Below are 20,773 nucleotides of genomic sequence, written 5' to 3'. Positions count from 1 at the left end.
TTTCTTTCTCTTGTTGCTCTTGTTCTATCTGTTCTTTCCGTTCACGCTCATCTTTCTCTTGTTGCTCTCGCTGTTGCTGTTCTTTAAGTTCGCGTTCCTGTCTTTTTGCCGTCTCCCTCTCCTCAATGGTCTCAAGGCATTCCGACAGCTCGTCATCCTCAGCTCCTAACTCAAGAATAGCCCTTAGCAGTTCTGGTTTTCTGAGTTTGTCTGAGACATCCAGACCCAACTCTCTTGCAAGCTCCAGCAATTTCGGTTTGCGCAACGACTTCAAATCCATGGCTGCTCTGAATGCTGCTTTCTCTACTGCCTACTATTGTCTTGCCGCAAACTAACCCGGCAGCAACGACAACCACAATTACCAGCTCTGTTTCTGACACTAACAAAAGCCTGGCAAAACTCAGAAGAAGAAAGTCCCGCACTCACCAAACCTCGCAGCCAAGAATTCAGCGCAGTCGTTCCGCTGCAGGCAACCAGTCATCACACAGGGCTCGTTGCACTGCTCCCGGATGGTCGTTGTGCTGCTCAGCATACAGTCAACCGCATATCTTCGCTGCTGGCCTCCGTTGTCGCGATCTCACCGCTGGCAACCAGCTGTTTGATCCGCACCGATGGCACCGGCTGTTGGAATCTCAGCGCTGCCACCAGCTGTTGGAACCTCAGTGCTGACACCCGTTGTTGCAACCGGACCGTTGGCGCCCGTTGTTGCAAATGGGTCGCAAGCCCCAAGGGTAGCGTTGGCCTGGCGGCCTGGGGCACACTGGAAGCATCCGAAGGTCCCAGCAAAGCATGAGGCGACTGCTAACAGAACAACTTGTTTATTCTAGCATCGCAAAGAGCGGGCGGTCAGGTCGACCGAAGTAGAGAGACGGGAGAGCACGTTACTCAACAGAAGAAATCGGAGCCTCTCTCCTGGCGTCCGGGGGCAGCTGCTCTTATACTCTTGGCGTCGCGGGCAAGAAGGAAGGTCACGGGACGACACCACGTGACAGCGGCGACGGACGGACTGAGAGACACGTTGGGACAAGGAGGTGACACATCAGCCGGGCCGGCGCCGGTCAGACCTCCTCACTTCACACTGGGGGAGCTCCTCTCCCCGGCTGCCGCGCTTTGACAAGCGTGGGCACACACACACACGCACACACAAAGACACGTGGCACTGAACATGCCGGGACGCGCTCAGCGGGGATGCATAGAGAAAGAAATTCAACAAGAGGGGACACTCTTCAAAAACTGGCAACAGGAAACACGTCACGCCTAGTTTCAACAACATCCGTTAGTTGACGCGAGCATCAGAAAAAAAGAATGTGAAATAAACTTCCAGACAACGTTTTATTTTTTTTTATTCTTTTCCTCTAAAAGTGAAAAAGTTTTGCGTGTAAATGAACTTATACTTTGCAACTTTTTGTTGCGTTGCCTAGCAACAAGCTAGCGGCACGCCAGACGCGCGTGCATACGTCATGCGCCAGACAAGCCGCAGGAGTGAGCGAGGATGGTCGTACGTGCGAAGCTCGCGTGCTCGGCGAGCCGTCTGTTTTGGATATAGCCCGTTTTATTGGGCGCCCGGCCTTCTCTATGCTTTTCTTGCGTGTCGTCTGCATTTCGACACGGCACCACTGCACTACTGGACTACGGCAAGGTGAGAAATTGTGTTTGACAGTGTGCGGCTCATTTTAATCACATTTAGGCTTAGCTCGAGTGGCGCAGTTAGCGAAAAACAGCACCGCCGTCCTGGCGCAGTTAACTTGAGTTTATGCCTCGTCCTGGGAGATGTTTGCGACGCTCTCTATGAGCCCCAACATTACTGTAACTTATTTCGGTAGTTTTTGGGCACGCTTGCCGTGCCCGGCTTATTGACGCAGTAAGCGAAAACCGGCTCGGCCGTGTGACACATTTGCGCGTGTACAATCGCCCAATTTTTTAACCTGAACGCGCGAGCATCGACCGGCCAGTCGATAAGCGCCGTATAACGGAGTACAGCGGCGAAGTGTGCGAGAATACGCGCGTGCGCGCAATGCACAGTCCAATGCAGCTTCCCTCTGCCAGGCGTATTCTCGCACACTTCGCCGCTGTACTCCGTTATACGGCGCTTATCGACTGGCCGGTCGATGCTCGCGCGTTCAGGTTAAAAAATTGGGCGATTGTACATGCATGTACTACGTCGTAGCGCCTAAGACAGACAAGTTTTCGCACATTCTGTGGCCCCCAACATTATTGTAACCAACGTCGTTATATTTGGGGTAGTTTAGAAGCACGGTTGCCGCGCCCGGCGTATTGACGCAGTTAGCGAAAAGCAGCTCGGCTGTGTGCCGCAGTTAGTTTCGCGTGTACTGAATCTTACTGGTAGAAGTTCGTGACGCATTCTCTGACCCGAAAAAGTATTGTAATTTATTTGGTAACTTTTTGGGATATCTTGAGGCTTGCTCGCCGCGCCTGGGGTTGTGAAGCTGTTAGCAAAAAAGCAAGCCGGCCATAGTGAGTTACTTTTGCCTGTACTGAATTTTAGCGGGACAAGTTTGTGACGCATTTTATAGCCCTGCAACAACATATATCTTATTTCGGTACTCACGCTTCTCGAAAACGCGACGAGCGATTGCCGAGAGTGATAACACGGGAGTGTTGAATGCGCCGGCAGGACGCGTAAAAGATAACACGGAGGAGCTCAAGAACATGACATTGATGTATTCTGAGCGACTGAAAACAGGCTTTGCACCCACGAGTCTCACTTGAGTGCGATTAGAAGGCATTCTGCGAGCGTGTAACATGGTCTGGCTGAGCCTGTGTTGTAGCCACCTTTGTGTACTTGGCGTACCATCGTGTCGACTGAGGCCAAGTTGTTTTGGAAACGCGCTGTCACCCGTGTATTTGTGCACTTAAAGTGCAGGAAATAATGCCCGGGAAAGGAGGGGTGCCTGAAAGTCGGATAGTCAGATATTATGGCATTGTTTGGGAGGAGTCTTTGCTGCGAAATGTACCTAAAAGTGAATTTATCTGTAATGCCGCTCGTTCACCACTTAAGCACGTTTCGCCTCTACACGCAATACTCCTGTTAGGTCAATATACCGAAATGATACATGCTTGTAATTTACTTTCAGCTGATGGAATCCGGTGGAGCATCGTACGGCAACGACTGCTGCTTACCTGGTGCCACAACTTTGGATGAATGCAGAAGCCCGGAACGAGCATTTATATAGAGCAAAATAAACATTTCATCATTTCAGAAGACGTCTTTCGTTTTCTTTATGAAATTGCAGCCGACAGATTCGGCGCAGTCTTGTAAAGGTCAATCGCAATCATTTCTACTTAATAATGAAACGATTCCACGCGAGGTTCAGCAGAAGCGAAAAAAAAAAAAAAATGCCACGGCGAGCAGCGGAGCCGGCGCGGCGTGTACCAACCGGTGTTCAAAACGCGCGCGCCCAAAACCGAAACCGGAAGGAGTCGACAACATCCGCTTGGTGCGCTACAGTCAATTCGGCCGCTGGGCTCTATGGGAGTGTCCGCTCTTGTTGAAATTTCGTTCTCTATGGGGGATGCGTCGCGGCCGCTCCGAACGGGCCAAAATGTCCGACGCTTTAAACGAAGCCCCGACGTCCGTTGCATCCGCGCCGGCCATATCGCGCGTCGTAGGCGAAACGTAACAATAGAAAATGAAACATGGGTGAAGCACATTGAACAACGCCCATTTCTTTCTTTCTTTCTTTGCGTGTGCGCGTGTTTCCAGGGTGGCATCAAGTTGTGCAGTATTGCGAACCCGTATTCACAAAATGAAGTTGTTACGTTCGTTATTTGTAGCACGAAAGCAGACACACGCAGAAGGGAGACGACGCATGTGCCTACTAACAACTCAAGTCTTCATTCGCAGAAAAATGCTTGTGTGTGCTTACACAGAAGGGATAAGAAAAACTAAATGCATAATATATGCATGCGCAGCAGGTTCCTGCATGCTGTCCATAATTGAACTACATTATCTATCTCACAGAGAAGCGAGAGTCAAGAATAGTAAGCGCATTGCTTGCAAGCGATAAAGACGATTGGCTCACGCGCTAGCAATCATGGACCCATACCAACTTGCCCAGTATTAAGTCTTGCTGAAGTTCTTAAGCTAAACCTTTTCCTAACAGCATGAACCAGTCAGTGGGAAAACATGTTGGACATGTCATTAGTGAAGGCGGGCGGCCAACAGGAAACAACTCTTATGAACGAAAATCGCTGTGAATTTGGCTTCTTGGACAAAGGGCTGTAGCTACGTTTTCTTGTTCGCGTTACGTTACCACGCTTAATATATGGAACGGCATAGTATGGGTAAGCGATAGTAACGCGCTCTACCACTCTAGTAATTTTCTAATCAACTAGAAAAATACTGCCCAAGTAATTTTCATTTAGGCGTACCGATAAATCTTTGCTACAGCGCGGTAGAGGTATCACTGTCTCTATATCTCCTCCTTTTATGAAAAATATGTTTTCTTTGTCCTCTAATGTATGAGCCGTTGTCCAAACAGTCAACGTGCCTTCTTCACCAAGGCGGAGAAGCAAAGAAAAGAAGAAATCAGCGATGCTAACGAGAAAACCGTCTGCTTCCCAAAAACACAGTTAAGCTGTATTTGGGAACCGCAGGCCATATGGTCGGTAAAAAGCAGTGTTACCTCTGCGAGTCTTGTATTAAAGAGGAGCGCTCGATACTCGCTGTTTTGCATAACGAGCGATAGCTCTACAAGCCCGGTGTTTTCACTTGCAATATCCAAGCAGATAGCGCCGAGGTCAGGCTTATCGATGTCGACGTGCCGCTTGGCTCCCCACCGGCGGCCTTCCTCGCTGGCAACGGTCCTGTACGTGACGTTGACAGCGGCCGAGTTTTGCCTTGCTCTGGTGAAAGAATTCCTCCCTATATGGAAGCAGTGGCTCTGCAGCGGGAGGACAACCACGTGCTTTAAATGGAGAGCACGCTGGAGTCTGCCCAACGGGCAAAGTCACTGCGCTGTCACAGTAGGCGAAGTCTTTAGCGCACTCAGAGCTACAGGCATGCGCACCCTGCGAGATTGGCGCGCATCCAGCGGTTTCGCCGCCTGGCCGAAGTTAGAATGAATGTTTGTCAGTGGTCTGTGGCGCTGAGTAGTCGCCGTCCTCCACGCTGTTGCCATGTGCAGCGCTTAGCAATTCAAACACGATAATCGGCCCGCATGGCGGCCGGTTATTCTTGTGCCAAGTCATAGCTGGGGGAGGGGGGGAGGGCCAAACGTACTTCCAATGCGTTCCAAGGCCCTCGATATCATAGTATACTACAATGCATCCGCTTGGCATGCCAAGTGCCCAGCGGTGCTGGTAATCACGCAAGCCAATAATCGCGTTTGACGGACTCGACACCATCCAAACAAATAAGGCTAAGGCTCCGAAGCAAATTGTTCTGGCTTCTTTGTCACAAAACAGATTTGTCGCTTGGTGCCCAAGGGTGATGTTTGTTTCAAAGCTTTCGGCTACCGAAAAAAAAACTCAATGCCCTTCCACTCTGTGAAGAACGATGACCAGCGAAGCTGTGTATGTGGGCCCCCTTGATGGCGAAGTGCTCCTCCGCCCCGGGTCGGCCCGGCATCACACTATCTTCGGGATCGGCCAACGTATGGGGAGTGCTTAACGCCTGCTTCACCTCCACCGCGCGTTGGCCAGGCATCGCACTATGGCACGTATGGGGAGTGCTTAAAGGGACACTAAAGCGAAACAATACATCAGTTTAGACTTGTAAAGCATTATTTGATAACCCTTGTAACATTTGAAGAGGTCGATCCCACCGCCGGCATACAGTTGTAGGAGTTGTCGGAAGATCTCACCGCTGCTACCATTTGCAAGGGTTGAAGGTCGTAGAGAGGAACTTGGGAGGAACTAGGCGTACAGAGTTTATTTACAGTATTTACAGTTTAAACAAGAGGATACATTCAACAGTATAGCATGGCTCCCAAATGGAGCACGCCAGACGAACATACAGCATACGAGCACACAGCTCCAAACACTCAGCACGAGCACTGAGCACGACGACGAGCACATTCTAGCAGCCGACAACAGCCGTCTTTAAACACTTCGTGTTCCCTAGATCCCTAGGTGAGGCAAAACGTTCGACGTCATCGTAAACAAGCCGCCTCTCTGCGGGACGGTTTACACACACACACGTGCTCACTTTGACTGCACTCGGAGCTGACCTTCGCAACGCGGCCGTCGTGTTGTCCATTGTCCTGCGTCGCCGTAGCCAGTTGGTCACGCCCGACCACAGCCGGCGCCTCTAAATTCCAGAGTGGACCTCGCACAGTGGCCTCTGCCGCTGCCCACTGTCTGGCGTCTTCAAACGCCCGCGAAAAGGCACCGCAAGGCCTCTCCGTCCAGGAAATCCCCCTGCTTCAGTCGAACCGTGAAGGCGTTGGCGATTTCACTAACAATAGCTGATCGCATTTAGTCATGCGGCGCCGAGGGGTTGTTGACGCGGCACTTCGCGGCCCCTACGAAAGGAGTCACCGCGGCAGGTGTTGAAGGCTTCCATGGTATCTTCGGGGAAGCTCACCACGCTCGCAGCTGCAGCTGGCTTCGAAAACTTGCATGTTGCCACCTCGGCAGGCCATTCCTAATACCCTGCAGGCTGTCATTTCAAAATAATAGTTCGATTATTAGATGAAAAAATCAAGGTCGAAGTATCAGTATTTGAATTTCGCGCCGAAAACCCGCCGCCGGTGCATCAGTGTGACGTCATGTATTCCAAAGTATGTTTTCGCATTTGGGCCGTGTTGACTGAGTTAAGATTCCCGAAACTTGTCAGGTTTAATATTCGTTTCCTTTAAAACACAATGTAGTCTGTCTGTATACCGCTATATAATTAATTAGGCCCTAGAAGATGCTATCAAAATCCATGACGTCACAGCAACCAGGTGCGGGAACTTCAAGGAGGCGTCGTCATCCGCCTTTCGTTCTTGTGCTTTTTCTGGCTTTCGAAGAGTCTTATCGTCGTAAGAGTGGTGTTATTGGTGTTGTAGAAAGGTATTTGCTGACACAGAATAAATGATTGTTCTCTTTAGTAACCATTTAACGCCTGCTTCACCTCTGCCACGGGTCTGGCCAGTATTGCACTATCTCAGGGATTTGCCCACGTATTGGCAGTTTTTTTGCTTACAACGACACGGAAATTTCCTTAGACGGTAGAGGTATACAGCTTCGCTGTAAACCTCTACACACCTTGCTGCTCAACGCTGCGCCGTGAATTCATATCTTTGTCATGCGTTCTTGTCGCGCCTGATTCGTTTTCGTCACTTTACGTTTATGATAGCGACGACAGCCATCCCGGATGCACGTCACCGGGCACGTTCTTGCCTTTTCAAGGCCTTGAGTGGTAAAGTCCACTATTACAGCATTACCCTCAGTGACGAGCACATGACCATCAATGTCAAGAAAGTCCGGTGACTAAGCCTCGCTAACAAGATGTGTATGGACTACACAGTAAATGCATACAACTTTCTTTTCTACTGTCGCTCCATATTGTTTTCCTCTAATTAGGCCAACAGAACACCCTACGGTGTTCTTATCCGGCCTTGCGTCTTTACGCCCTGGGTCAGTTGTCCGCTTGACCAATTGACGGTTTGCAAAATAGTGATCGCCACCTGTCTCACAACAAACGAAGCCGCAGCGCTCTGCGTGCGAAAGTATGTGGTTAGGAAGCGAGTTTCGTTTCTAGGCTTCTGCCTGGCCTCTGCCGCGGCAGCCACGTGTGTTCTTCACTGCGACAAAAATAATTGAAGACGCCATCACTCCCTTACCGTTTTCGTACACGACGTAGACCTCAGGCTCGACGAAGCGTACCATTGAAACTGATCGTGTGTGGTAGTATCTGCTCTCTAAAACTGCCACTGTTCGGTAGGCTCATCGAGGCTCGGCACTGAATGAAGAAGATTGCGTTAAAGCTATCATATATTTGGAGACTCCTGATACCAGCACGCGGCTGGTGCGAGTGACATGCCCCCCTTCCTTCCACAAAGAGCGGTGTGTGCGTCGTCGAAACAAACCACACTTCGTGTCGCAGACTGGCCGCGCGCAGCGACCACCGTGCAAGGCGGTGCCAGACATGTTGACAGACACTAGTCGTATCATGACCAAGAATGATCCTCTTTAATGCACCATTGTGAAATATATACACAGCCAGAATGATCACGACTTTTGTGAGAAATGCGTAAAGTAAATGAAAGCATAGCGCATTATCTCGGCGAGTGTCAGTGGCACAGGCGCGCACAGTGCAAATCGGGATGACGTCACAACTTCCACGTTTTACAAGCACTGTGTGCCTGCCAGGAAATGAAACCACTTTACAAATCAGTCATCGATACCGAGTTTTTGGAAGCTCTGACAGAGCGCCCATATCAGTTCATTCTTTGGTCTCGAAGTTTCGTTTGATGGAAGGGCCTCATGGGGGGAGGAGGGGGGAGAGGTCGAACAATGCTTTAGCCATGGTGCCTTCGTTGTCGGTCGTGTCCGTTGGCTGGCTGCTTTGTTGGCGCTTCCGTGTCTCAGGCATACTTGGTTGCCTGCGGATAGACTAGGAAGAGGTCGCGCAGCATAAGGTACGTCTGTCAAAGTGCATCTTTTGTTTGTCTGTATTTTTCGTGCTGTTTTTTTTTAAATGCTTACTAATCGCGGCTTTACCGCGGCTAGTATGCATGACACTCGTGAGCGTAAGCGGCGACTCATTAGCCGTTGCACTAATGAGTTAGCAGTTGGGCCTGGTGAGGTCTACAGTTCAGCAAGGCAATGTAGGGGTCCTGCGCTTTCTTCAGTAGTCTTTTGATAGTCCTTATCCTGCGCTCAGCTTCCCCGTTAGCTTGTGGGTAACGAAGGCTAGTTGTGACATGCTTGAAGCCGTAGTTTCATGCAAAATTAATGAACGCAAATGAGATGGACTGTGGTTCATTGTCTGGTATTATCGTTTCCGGGATCCCGTGCCTAGCGAAGATGCTTTTCAGGTGGTGGATGACGATCTCTGACGACGTGTCTTAATCTAGCGGGGACAGCTCAGGATAGCTGGAGTGGTAATCGACAACAAGATAGACAGCTCCTTTCATCTGGAATAAATCAGTACCGATTTTCTCCCATGGGAGCTCCGCTGTTTCAGACGGGATCATGGGTTCGGAATATTGGGTACGCTCTGCGACATAAGCTTGGGAGCTCGCTACAGTTGTTGCAATTTTTAGGCTAATTCCTGGCCACCAGACTGAGGGCATCAGGGCAATGCCTTGATGCCCCCTCATGGACTTTCTGAAGCGTTTCTATCCGCAGTGTTCGTGGAATTACTTGGCCGGAGTCGTTCAGAAGCAACTGCTTGTAAACCGTGATGTTGCCCCGATCCGCCCAGAACGGCTTGAAGAACTTGCGGTAACTGGTCCCTTTGCGGGCCAACCTTGCATGTAAGCTTCGAGCAACAATACGCATTTGAAGTTCGTTGCCTGCTCGTTCGTTGAGAGTGCATATCGAACGACTCCGTCCACGCGAGCCGAGATGTCTGCTTCAAGACAGTTTGCCGATAGACAGTTCCATGTTCATTACTCTGACCCGATAAAGAGTTCCACAGAAGCGGTGGTTTTACTCGGTACGTCTGTAAGCGTGAACGAACACCACATAAGACGCCTTCTGAACCTTTGGATTCTTGGCGGAAGAGAATCAAGAGGATCGCGATCCAGTATCGGAGGCAGAGGCTTGTGGTCTGTCTCAAACAGAAACGCGAGGCCTCTCAAAAATTCGTCGAAGCGTTCTCCTGTCTAGCTCAAGGCCAACACTTCCTTTTGGATTTGTGAATACCTCTGCTCTGTTTTTGTGTGCGATTTGGAGGCATATGCTGCTGGACGTCTTTCGCCAGGCGGCAGATCCTGGAGTAGTACGACGCCAAGTCCTTGCGAAGGGACCCGCCGATACGATTGTCGGGTACCTGGGGTTGTACCTTACGAAGCATCTGTTCGAACTGAGAGTAGTCTTGATCTGTTCAAAAGCTTCCTCTTATTGAGTACCTCAAGTCCAGTCACTGTCTTTGTTAAAGAGGCTGCGTAGGGACGCAGATGTAGACGCGGCATCAGAAAGAAACCTTGCGAGGTGTTTCATCATGCCGAATAAGGAACGAACCTCAGCAACGTTTTAGGGCTGGGGCAACTCCTTGATTGTCCTGATTTTCTCAGGACCTAGGCGCACACCATCGGCGTCGAAAGAATGCCCAGGAATGCTACCTACTCAGCAGAGAAATATTTTTTTCTTGTTAAGGGTTACTCCTGTTTGTTGCGTCGGTCGAGCACGTTACGGAGGTGGATGTCGTATTCCACTTTGTTCTTTCCGTACACCAGGATGTCGTCCATGTAATTCAGTGCACCATTTAGGCGTTCCACGACCTGCGAGAACTTCCTTTTGAAAAATTTCTGATGCGGATGTTATCCCGAACGGCAACCTGCGGCAGCAGTACCGCCCATATGGCGTAATAAAAGTGGTGAGCTTTTGACACTCATTGGAAAGCTTTATCTCGTAAAATGCAGAATTGGCGTCCAGTATAGAAAAAACCTCGGCTTCCTGGAAGCTTCCCATAACTTGCTGCAACGTTGGTAGCTGATGACGCTCCCATCTGACAAACTGGTTTAGTTGGATTAGATTGTTACCGCTCTAGATGGCTTCATTACTGGAACAATAGGAGAGCACCATTCTTTCGGAACATTACTATAACGGCGCGTTTTGAGGACAGGACACGGAAAGAATGCAGAGAGAACCGTCGCCGAACTTGAACTGAGCTTCACTGCGGAAAAATTACACCAATACTGAGGCAGAACAAGCGGATCGCAGAGCATGATCACGGCGCCGGAACACGGTAGAAAATGGCACAGTTTCGGTACCTGCGCACGTGACTGCACGACCGTGGGAACAAGCAGACGAAGCGGAAGTACATCTCTCGTGCTTCGGTGCGAAGTAAAAAAACAAAAAAAACACGCAGACATTCCGTTTGTGTGTTTTATTATTTTTCTAAACTTGAATTCATCAATTCAAGCAACAGATCGCACAGATAAGAGATGTTATCTTGAATAATTCTCGAAGTCACGTGTCACCACGAACGACGACACACTGCGGACGCCAGTACGTAGGCGCAGGCACACGAGTACGTCATCCTCCGACTTGGGGAGATGACGTACTCCGCGAGGAGAAGGAAAACGGCGTTCGGTTTGAAATTTCAGATATTTCCGCGGCGCATAGTGATGTAATACTTTGCAGACACGATCATTATCGCGCAATGTATGCTCTGCGCTTGTCAGCTCAAAATGACCAGACCTGGTGAGGGGCCCTTTAACGCGTTAAGTTCGTAAGCAAGAAGTGACTACGGTTATAGCTCTCTCACAGCTAGCGTGTGTTATGAAGATTGAATCATTAGACGTTGCTGATTCCGAATTCGATTGTAGATTTCATCGCTCGTAGGCCTAATACGGCCTAGCTTGGCTGGTGAAGGCACGTAAAGCTGGTTACTCAAAACAAAGCGCAACTAATTGTTTGCTGCTAATAGAATAACCTCTTAATTGTAATTAAACGCTAAAACATGAAAGTCAAAATTACTATTCTCATCATAAATTGGTATATCTTATTTAATTATTTCTAATAGCTTTTCTTTGACGCCGTAGTGGCGCTGTCAGCGCAAGACGCTACCCGCAAACGCAAAGCTCTATTCTAAACCTATTCACTCCTGCGTGCCACAACGCTAACACCCGCAAAGCTCTTTGGAGCCCCAAACTATAGGGGCGCTATTCTAAATCTCTCTAATAGCGCGATCAAAAGCACCACCAAAGAGCGCCTCAAGGCGCCCTAGGGCTGCGTTAGTTGTTCGTCTTCTATACAACCGTGTAGAGGGTGTTCACAACAGCCGTGTTCGCGCATGCGCAGCAGCATTTTTGCAAACCATCTGTTTTTTTTTCAGAAATAGCAAAAACGCACCGTACCGTACCTCCAGTTTGCCAGCAACCGCTGCTTTTCCTTGCCTTCTCGCGTCATTTTTTCCCTCTCTTGCCCTCTCCCCCTCTGAGGGAATTTCGAAAGTGGCAAGGCTGTTATTTTCTCGTTTCGCGACTGCCGTCGGTTCTACCCATTCTCTGCCTCATCTCCTCCCTCCTCCCTACAGTGCTATCTACGTCCCCTCTGGACATGCACGTTAGTAGACGGGAAGCGCTGCAGTTTCTGCGATGCTTTTCTGGGGGGTTGCGGATGAATGCAGCTGTTCAGTGGCTAATGTGGCGGCACCCAGGGAGCTCCAGAGCGCACTGTGCACATGTGACGTGATAGAAAGGTGCGAACGAGTTTCTCGCGTCGACGTTCCTTTCTGCCACGCTCCTGCCATGTATACAGGCTCTGAACCAACCTCTGATGCGGCGTATGGAGGCGGCGACGTGCAGCAAGCAGCAGGCAGCAGCAAGCAGCAGCAAGAAGCAAACAGCAGCAGCAGCAGGGGCAGCTGCTGGAAGCAGCACAAACAAACAAACAAACAAACAAACAAACAAACAAACAAACAAACAAACAAACAAACAAACAAACAAACAAACCGCGTATACTATAGAGCGGTAGGGGTCGGCCTTAAAGTCTATCGTGAAGGCCCTTAGACCTCAGGGATCTTAGTAGCGCGAATAAGGCTTTCTGCGCGAAGGTTATTTGGGAGCACTGGCCCAGAGGTTTCAGCTCTAATAGTGTACGATTAACCAACTACTTCAGCACTTTGCACAACACATGCCTCTCGGCACTATGCGCAGGCAGACGCAGATAATGTGTGCGAGCGTCTGATCACAGGTGCACGTGACGCACGTGGGGCTGTTTGCCATTCCAATAAGGAATACACAAGAGTTTCTAAATGCTACGCCTAGCTACAAACGGTACAGCATGCTCTGTTCACGTCGTAGTAAAGCAGGCGGGAGATGCATCTGTATATCGGTAGACAACGAACGCAAACGACACATGGCGAAAACGTTCGAGTCCCACAGGGCACAGTAGATTCACGGGACATCAATCGCAGGTAAGTCGGAGCGTCTGTTCGCGAAAACGGAATCAACACATATTGACCACTTTCATGCGCAGATCGGGTGGCTTTGTCGGCGGGATCATTCCCGCTGATGTTGCAACGTACTTGAAGCGATTAAAAGAACATGTGCCCCTTGTCATGGCTGCCATGATATATATGCGCCGAATTTCTGAGGCCAGTTGTTCATTGTGCCGGTGGGGCAGATGGCTTTGTATGCACTGAATGACTGCCCTGGAATCATTAAGAACTGTCCATTGTTACGGTGGTTCCTGATTAATCAAATGAAGAGCAGCACGGAGTACCGCGAGCTCCGCACCCGTTGATGTGGTCGCACATGAGGTTATTAACTTGATTTATTCAGCTCCTGCCGGCATGATGACTGCAGCAGCAGAGCTGTTGAGTTTTACCAAATCATCTGTGTTGGCTTGTTCCAGGACCCTGTGCACATGATAAAGGTGTTCCAAAATTGCTTTCTGCATAGCTTGCAACGGCATTCCAGCTTTCTTCTTGATGCCCGGAATTGTCATTGGCACCTGCGGTCAGTGCAGATACCACAGTGGGGCTGACAATCGTGTTAGGTACCGGGGCCCAACAACACATATTGACCACTTTCATGCGCAGATCGGGTGGGTTTGTCTGCGGGATCATTCCCGCTGATGTTCCAACGTACTCGAAGCGATTGAAAGAACATGTGCCCCTTGTCATGGCTGCCATGATATATATGCGCCGAATTTCTGAGGCCAATGCACTTTTCTGAGGCCACCGATGCACTTTTGTGTCACACGAAAACGATAGCCATTTCGATGCATAATGACACAATTGGGGCCCCTTAGCGATCACCTGTCGCTTACCGGTTGCACAAAAATCACCGGCCGCCATACTGCCTGAGTATCGCGTTTTAATCGCCGAGCACAGTATATTTACATTACTTGCTCTACAGGAAGCTTGACAAGTCTCGCATTTTCGGCATCCACTTGCAGACGACAATACGGCGCTGTCGGGGCTCTGCTCAACTCGTTAATGGTGATATTTTGTGTTTTGTTGATCTCTTCATGTAAATTTTTCTTCAGACGAGTTACAACAAATAATTGAGTACCTTAACAGAGAGAGTGTAAGAGTGAGGTTGAAGATTAATATGCAGAAGATAAGGCTAATTATGAATGACTGGGCGAGGCAACAAGAGTTCAGGATCACCAGTCAGCCTCTAAAGTCTGTGAAGGAGTACGTTTACCTAGGTAAATTAATCACAGGGAACCCTGATCATGAGAAGGAAATTCATAGAAGAATAAAAATTGGCTGGATCGCATACGGCAGACATTGTCAGCTCCTGACTGGAACCTTACCATTATCATTGAAAAGGAAGGTGTATAATCAGTGCATTTTACCGGTGCTGACATATGGGGCAGAGACTTGGAGACTAACAAGGAAGCATGAGAACAAGTGAACAAAGAGCGATGGAACGAAGACTGCCAGTCATAACGTTAAGAGACGGAAAGGGAGCTGTTTGGATCGGAGAGCAAACGGGTACAGCCGATATTGTAATTGACATTAAGAAAAAGAAAAGGCGCTGGGCAGGTCATGTAACGCTCACGTTAGATAACACCATTGGACCATTAGGGTTACAGAATGGATACCAACAGAAGGGAAACGCAGTAGAGGATGGCAGAAGACTAGGTAGTGCGATGAAATTAAGAAATTTGCGGGTGCTAGTTGAAATCGGTTGGCGCAGGACAGGGGTAATTGGAGGTCGCAGGTATAGAGGCCTTCGTCCTGCAGTGGACATAAAATAGGCTGCTGCTGCTGATGATGATAGACGAACCACACACAAGCAGACACGCACGAGGCTGATTGAACCGATTTAACGCTCTGGGCACTTTATTCTGGATATTCTGTCATTTTCTTCGAGGCGTGACGTAGGTGCGACGCGTACAAAATGGGGCTGATATCCCCGATTTGTTTTCGTAACATGACGCAAATTTGACGCTTCGCCAAGACAGTGTAATGTAGGCACTGAACCTAACAGTCTTCATAAAGGAAAACAGCCTTCTTCCTCAGTAAAAATAAAGCAGCTAATGCTATGTTCACACTACGGTCGTAACGCGCGTAATAGCACTTTTGGCGTATCGAACGTAACGGCTGTAAAAAACGTTACGGCAGTTAAGGCGGCACCTTTGTTCACATTTACTGCTGCTTAAATTACGGCTTTTACAACAGGTCAATCAAATTTGGAGCTGCAGAATCGACGTCACCAGCGGTCCAATATGGCTCCTGCCAACATGCGAGCGCTGGCCGAGATCGAAGAAATTCACGCTCAAAACAAACTTATAGTCATGTATTCAATCGCCCAAAGACGACGAAGGCGACGCAGAAGGGTTTGGGTGCGGTAAGTATTTCTCGATAGGGCCGTGGACGGCGATTTTCACAACCTTTTTGCCAAGCTCCGAGTTGGTGACGCTGCGATGTTTCATAACATCATGCGCATGTCGCCCCAGCAGTTCCGCTTCCTTAAAAACCTAATGAGACCACTCATCGAAGTTCGGAGCACGCATCTGCGGCCATCGATTTCCTCGGCGGATAAACCAGATGAACTGAAAACAGTCTCGCAAGGCGCACTGCAAAAATTTTCACGAACACAGCCAATCGTGCGCACGGAATGGCGGAATGGCACTTCCCGCGCCCGGAGCTGTCTGCAGACGGGAGGACGGAAGTGTCGTCACCGGTTGTTGAAAGCCGAAAGCTTATCGGTCATTGGCTGTGTCGCAACGGTCGTAACATAACAGTCGTAAATGTTGCCGACCCTTTAACACTCTCACCCACGATTTTTGCGAGAATTGCGCACGTTGGTACCTTTACGTTCGCAGTCTGAACTAGATGCATACGCCTGTTGCGCTTCCGCTTACGTATGTTACGAAAAATCGGCGCCTTATACGAACGTAGTCTGAACATAGCATAACTCAAAGCGTACGACTATTCTGTCGAAAACGCTTCTCGCTTCTGTCGTCTGCTTCATTAGCTAGGATGTGTGTCCCGGAAAACGTAATGAGTCATCGTATATTGGCATCAACGTGCTTGTTTTCTACATTGAGGCAACATACGCAATGTACAACTGGTGATGAGCGCACGTTCTAGGCTGCGTTATCGCTATTTCGTGAAACACAAGTCATTCAGCCCGACTCGGCTGGCTGAGAAGCGGCCGAATATCCCCGATAGCGTTGCACGCACCAAAAGTATCCGCTTGCGCGACGTAAGCGCCGGTGCTGCCCTCTCTTGTTCACTTCGCTGCTTACCTGCATCACGTGAAGAAACTTCAAGGCCCCGCCTTGCGCACATTTCATTTTATCAATTGAAAAGCCGCCGTTGTCATAACATCTCATGAGGTGAAAAGTAACTAACCTTGATTATACAATACATACACAGCAGTGAAAAGTGCAAAAACTCGCATGCATAGGGTGTGTAATGTTCAACTAGTATTATTACAAATTTACACATAAACGCGTTATTTTTAACAAATGATGGCCCAAAACACAAATGCCAACACCATCCGAGGGCAATGCAAATGCTACGAGCACGCGTTATGAACAAAATATTTTCATGGCCACAAATGACGGGGAAAATGCGGTGATACGCATGCCTCTCGAACGTCATTGCATATGGCCGCTCATTAGCATAACTCGTGTGGCTCGTTTCTCCACAAATTATGGCGGAACACATCTGCCATGGCGACCGAGCGGAGAGTCACGTAACGTCAAATTGACGCTTACGAAACAGCCCTTCCTGTGACGCTCCTCACGGGATATTCCGTAATCTGACATGGCGGCTATTATGGACCACCACCAAATATTCGCGAAATTGCAGATGCATTGCAGGGGCTTCTGCACGCTACCGCTCACTTTCTTTTTAAAGCGCTAAACTCGCAATATTGCTGCCAAGGACCAGAAAAAAGTCTTTAGTGAGAAAATTTGCAGGTCCACGACAGGTTTGAAAAAGCTAAATTGCATTGTGCAAAGCTTCCGTTTCCCGGTGCAAATTTCAAGGCACCTGACCTCTCGACAGCCAATCACAGAGTCAACATGGCGGATAATGGCGGCCGCGGAGCCGCCATGCGTGTCTAGAATAGCGCCCGTGCACGGAGGAAGGAAAAATCTTTCCTTCTTCCATGCGCGTCCACTTGATTCACTGACAGATGTTCAGACATACCGTCTCGTGCTTCATTGACAGTGCTTGAAAATGCTTACATATTGATAAACGCGATAGTTTTATTTTTTTGAGCCATTTAGATCAGCGCAAAGGGCAAATAAGCGCATTGTCGCGCTACGGAAACCTACCTCACTGAGTGCTGATTGTGCGGCGCCGTAGCAGCGGAACCAGGCGCATGGAAATGCGAGCCAACTCTATCCCTATGTCTCGCGCCGATATCCGTGCTCGCGCCGCACTTCGGCGCGCACGATCTACACTCCCTCTAAAAAAAGTTTACACCCTTTGGGGTGTATATTTGCCACACAACGATAATCGTCATCTGTCTTGCCCACGTTTCCTTTCTTGAAAACGCTGTGCTCGTTACGTTCCTGTCGAGAATGCTCTGTCATGTTGATAATGCGCATGCCGTTGATCACTTGGATGTACTGTGCTCGCAGCGTTAAGGAAAGGAAATGGGGACAAAACAGATGACCATTTTTGTTGTGTGGAAAGATACGACCCAAAGGGTGTAATTTTGTTTAAGACCGTAGGCGCGCCGGCAGCGTGCGTGCTGTTTGGCCTTTACGCGAGCGACGGCATTCAGGAGACGCGACGCGGATTCAGCGCGATACGATGGATGTTGCGGAGCAGCGCTCGAGCGCCGCTAGTTGAGGGTCACTCACACTAGGCCGACCCGACACCGATTTCGGTGTCGGGTCGGCCTAGTGGGAGTGAGCCTTCGCTGAACGTCCCTCTTATCGGCGGCGCTCGGTTTACGCTCTAGTTCGTCCCATGGCAAGCTATCTGCTGGCAGCCGTCGTGGCCCGACCGCTTTGGTGCCTCTTGCTCAAGCCGAGCGGCTGTCGCACTTTCGAGAGTGAGACGTGTATTGCAATAAACGGCTTTTCGTCGTGTCAGGCGCCCAACAGAAAGGGTTTTCGGAGTCTTTCAAGCACGTGTCGGCGTCGATTGTAAATTTCTACTTTACTGAAATAAAATTTACTTTTAAAGCAGACATTATGACTATTTCGCACTGTTATGAAATGTTATGTAGGTCCAAGCCTTGTCCTGAAGTTTGCGCAATCATTCAGGCACAGCATTTATTTATTTGCGTAGAGTTCCGGCCATACAAGCCGCGTAACGTTGTGATGGTGTCTAGAATTCGTTCCTCGAGCTTTTACAGAGCACAATGATCGATGTGTGGGTGTGACCACTTTATCAATTATTCTGCGATTGATGGCTTAGGTCTAGGCCGCACCGGTGGCAGCAGGGAGACCTTGTCTCTTGGTAACTTCCCCGGCTCGATGGATGGCCCAAAACTGGTCCTGGAGATCTGTGCTAGTCAGTGCGGTTCTCCACCACGCCTCTAGGACACCACGGGGGACTATAATTCTCCTCTGAACTATTGCACAATCCCAGAGTATATGCTCTAGGGCGGCTCCTCTATCATCACATAATTTACCTTTGGCATCAGGGTATAATTCCGTAAACATGCGGTTAAGGTGTACCGGGTTTGTGTAAGTTCTGGTTTGAAGGCGCCTACAGTCGACCGCCTGAGACCTGTAAAATTTTGGGCAAGGTGCTGGATAGATGCAACTCGGCTTTCTACAGAATTGAGTTCGATGGGCACTGAATGAGAAGCGTCTATCCCTATCCTTCCGTTCCATCTCATCCTCGGTCAGAGCCTCCCCTCCTAATCTGGCGCGGTTAATGAGTCCTCGCGTAACACGATGGGCAGACTAGTTAAAATTTGGCGTGGTGGTGGATTCGCACGCTGTATGGACTGGGAACCAGATGATTTTCTTGTCGTGAAGTTCCTCAGATGATATGAGTTTTGCTTTACTGTTTAGAATTCTTGCAGCCTGAGCTGATTTGCATCCTCTGGCGTAATTCTTATAGCCATTGAGAGTCGCTAATTATGTATCTATATCTGGGAGAAGCGATAGCCAGAGCGATGGCAACCTCCTCCGCAACCTCAGATACCCTGGCTTTGATTGAGCACGTCTGCGTGCATTTTTGCGTTGTATTAATTGCTGCTGCTGTAAACGCTTACTGATTTCGATACTCCGCGGCGTCCACGAACAGCCCTTCCTCGTCATTGCCACACTGTTTCAGTAGAGCTTTAGCTCTGCTCGTTATCCGGCCCTGATTGAATTACGGGTGCATATTTTTGGGTACATTTGAGATTTGTATCTTGCTTCTAATCTCTCTGACCAATGCAACCTTGGGTTCTTGCTGGTTATGGTAATTAATTCGTAATTTATCGGGTATACTTCTGACAGTCCGGGTGCTGTCAAGTCTTTCGAACTGAGCTATCTGCTGAGCTTCAATCAGTTTTTCTATGGTGTTATTCATGCGCAGCTGCATTAATCTCTCAGTACTGGTGTTTCGAGTAAGCCTATGGCCTGCTTAAACGCTTTTCTTATGAGCGTATTGATTTTGTCATTTTCGGCCTTGTACCAGTTAAGATACGCAGCTACGTAAGTGGTGTGGCCCATAGCAAAATAGTGAATGAGCCTAACAATGCTAGCCTCCTTCATTCCCTGATACCTGTTCGTGATTTTCCTGATCAACCTAATGGCGTTAGTGACTTTGGTAACGAAATTTCTAAGAGTTTCGCCGTTAGTTCCATTCGACTCAATGTTGAGACCCAGGACCTTAATTTGTTTAACGATGGGCATGGTGCCGCCATTCTTCGTGCGAATCTGTATCTCCTCATACTCTCTCTCCTTGATGTGTGCTTTGGGCTGCCTGACCTTGAGGGTAGATCTGCAAAGGAAGCGCTCTGATTTCCCTGGAGAGCATTCAATCCCCGTGCCTGTAAGGTACTCCTCCACTTTATCTACCGCTTCCTGTAATTTATGTTCTATCTCTCCATCACTGCCTTGCCAGATCCACATGGTAATATCATTCGTGTATAAGGAGTGATTGATTCCTTCGATGTCCTCGAGCTTTTTAGACAATCCTATCATAATAAGGTTAAAGAGCATGGACGATATCACGGAGCCCTGAGGTGTATCCGAACTGCCCATGTCCCTCACCTCAGACTTGAGTTCCCCCATGGGGAGGGGAACTCAATTTTCTATTCATTAGGAAGTCTCGAATGTAACTGTACGTCCCTTCTCCTAGGTTTAGGTTGCTGACCCAACTGAGTATTGGCGAATGTGCTGCTATGTCAAATGCTTTTTTAAGATGCAACCCTAATATATCTCTGGTGGACCTCGTTTTACTGTCTAGTACTTGCTGTTTGATTTGCAGCATAACATCCTGAGTATAGAGTCCAGCCCGAAATCCCAACATAGTATTTGGACATATTTCGTTTTCTTCCAGGTAATTCTTATTCTGATAAGGAATGCAGGCTCCATAAGCTTTCCTACGCAAGAGGGGAGACATATCGGCCGTAGATTTGCGATATTAATTGGTTTGCCAGGTTTAGGAATAAGTATAACGTGGGCTTCCTTCCATCGTTGTGGGATAGCGCCCTTGGCCTAGCATTAATTATGTATTTCATAATATTCTCTATTGTCTGATTATCCAGGTTTATTAGCATCT

At 48.9% G+C, this 20,773-nt stretch overlaps 1 protein-coding gene and 1 long non-coding RNA gene across 4 annotated transcripts in view; both read left to right on the top strand.

Annotated features, from left to right (window-relative positions):
- The window catches only part of LOC139054844 (uncharacterized), a 94,615-nt gene that overhangs the window by 6,923 nt on the left and 66,919 nt on the right, over positions 1-20,773 (top strand). The window contains exon 1 of one of the 3 annotated variants that reach the window (XM_070532501.1): positions 8,465-8,588. The exons of 1 other annotated variant lie outside the window; for it this stretch is intronic. The gene's annotated coding sequence lies outside the window, so the exon portion shown is untranslated. Of the gene's footprint in view, positions 1-8,464; positions 8,589-12,953; positions 13,040-20,773 lie in introns of those variants that run through there. One more of the 3 variants, XM_070532502.1, reaches the window with a different exon arrangement.
- On the top strand, positions 1,384-3,223 carry LOC139059497 (uncharacterized). The gene is made up of 2 exons (XR_011514191.1): positions 1,384-1,639; positions 3,096-3,223. It is a non-coding gene; the product is annotated as an uncharacterized lncRNA (long non-coding RNA).

Source organism: Dermacentor albipictus, chromosome 1, assembly GCF_038994185.2.
Source record: "Dermacentor albipictus isolate Rhodes 1998 colony chromosome 1, USDA_Dalb.pri_finalv2, whole genome shotgun sequence".
Classification (NCBI taxonomy): domain Eukaryota; kingdom Metazoa; phylum Arthropoda; class Arachnida; order Ixodida; family Ixodidae; genus Dermacentor; species Dermacentor albipictus.
Note: the sequence above shows the minus strand (reverse complement) of the source record. Positions and strands in the feature narration are given on the sequence as shown.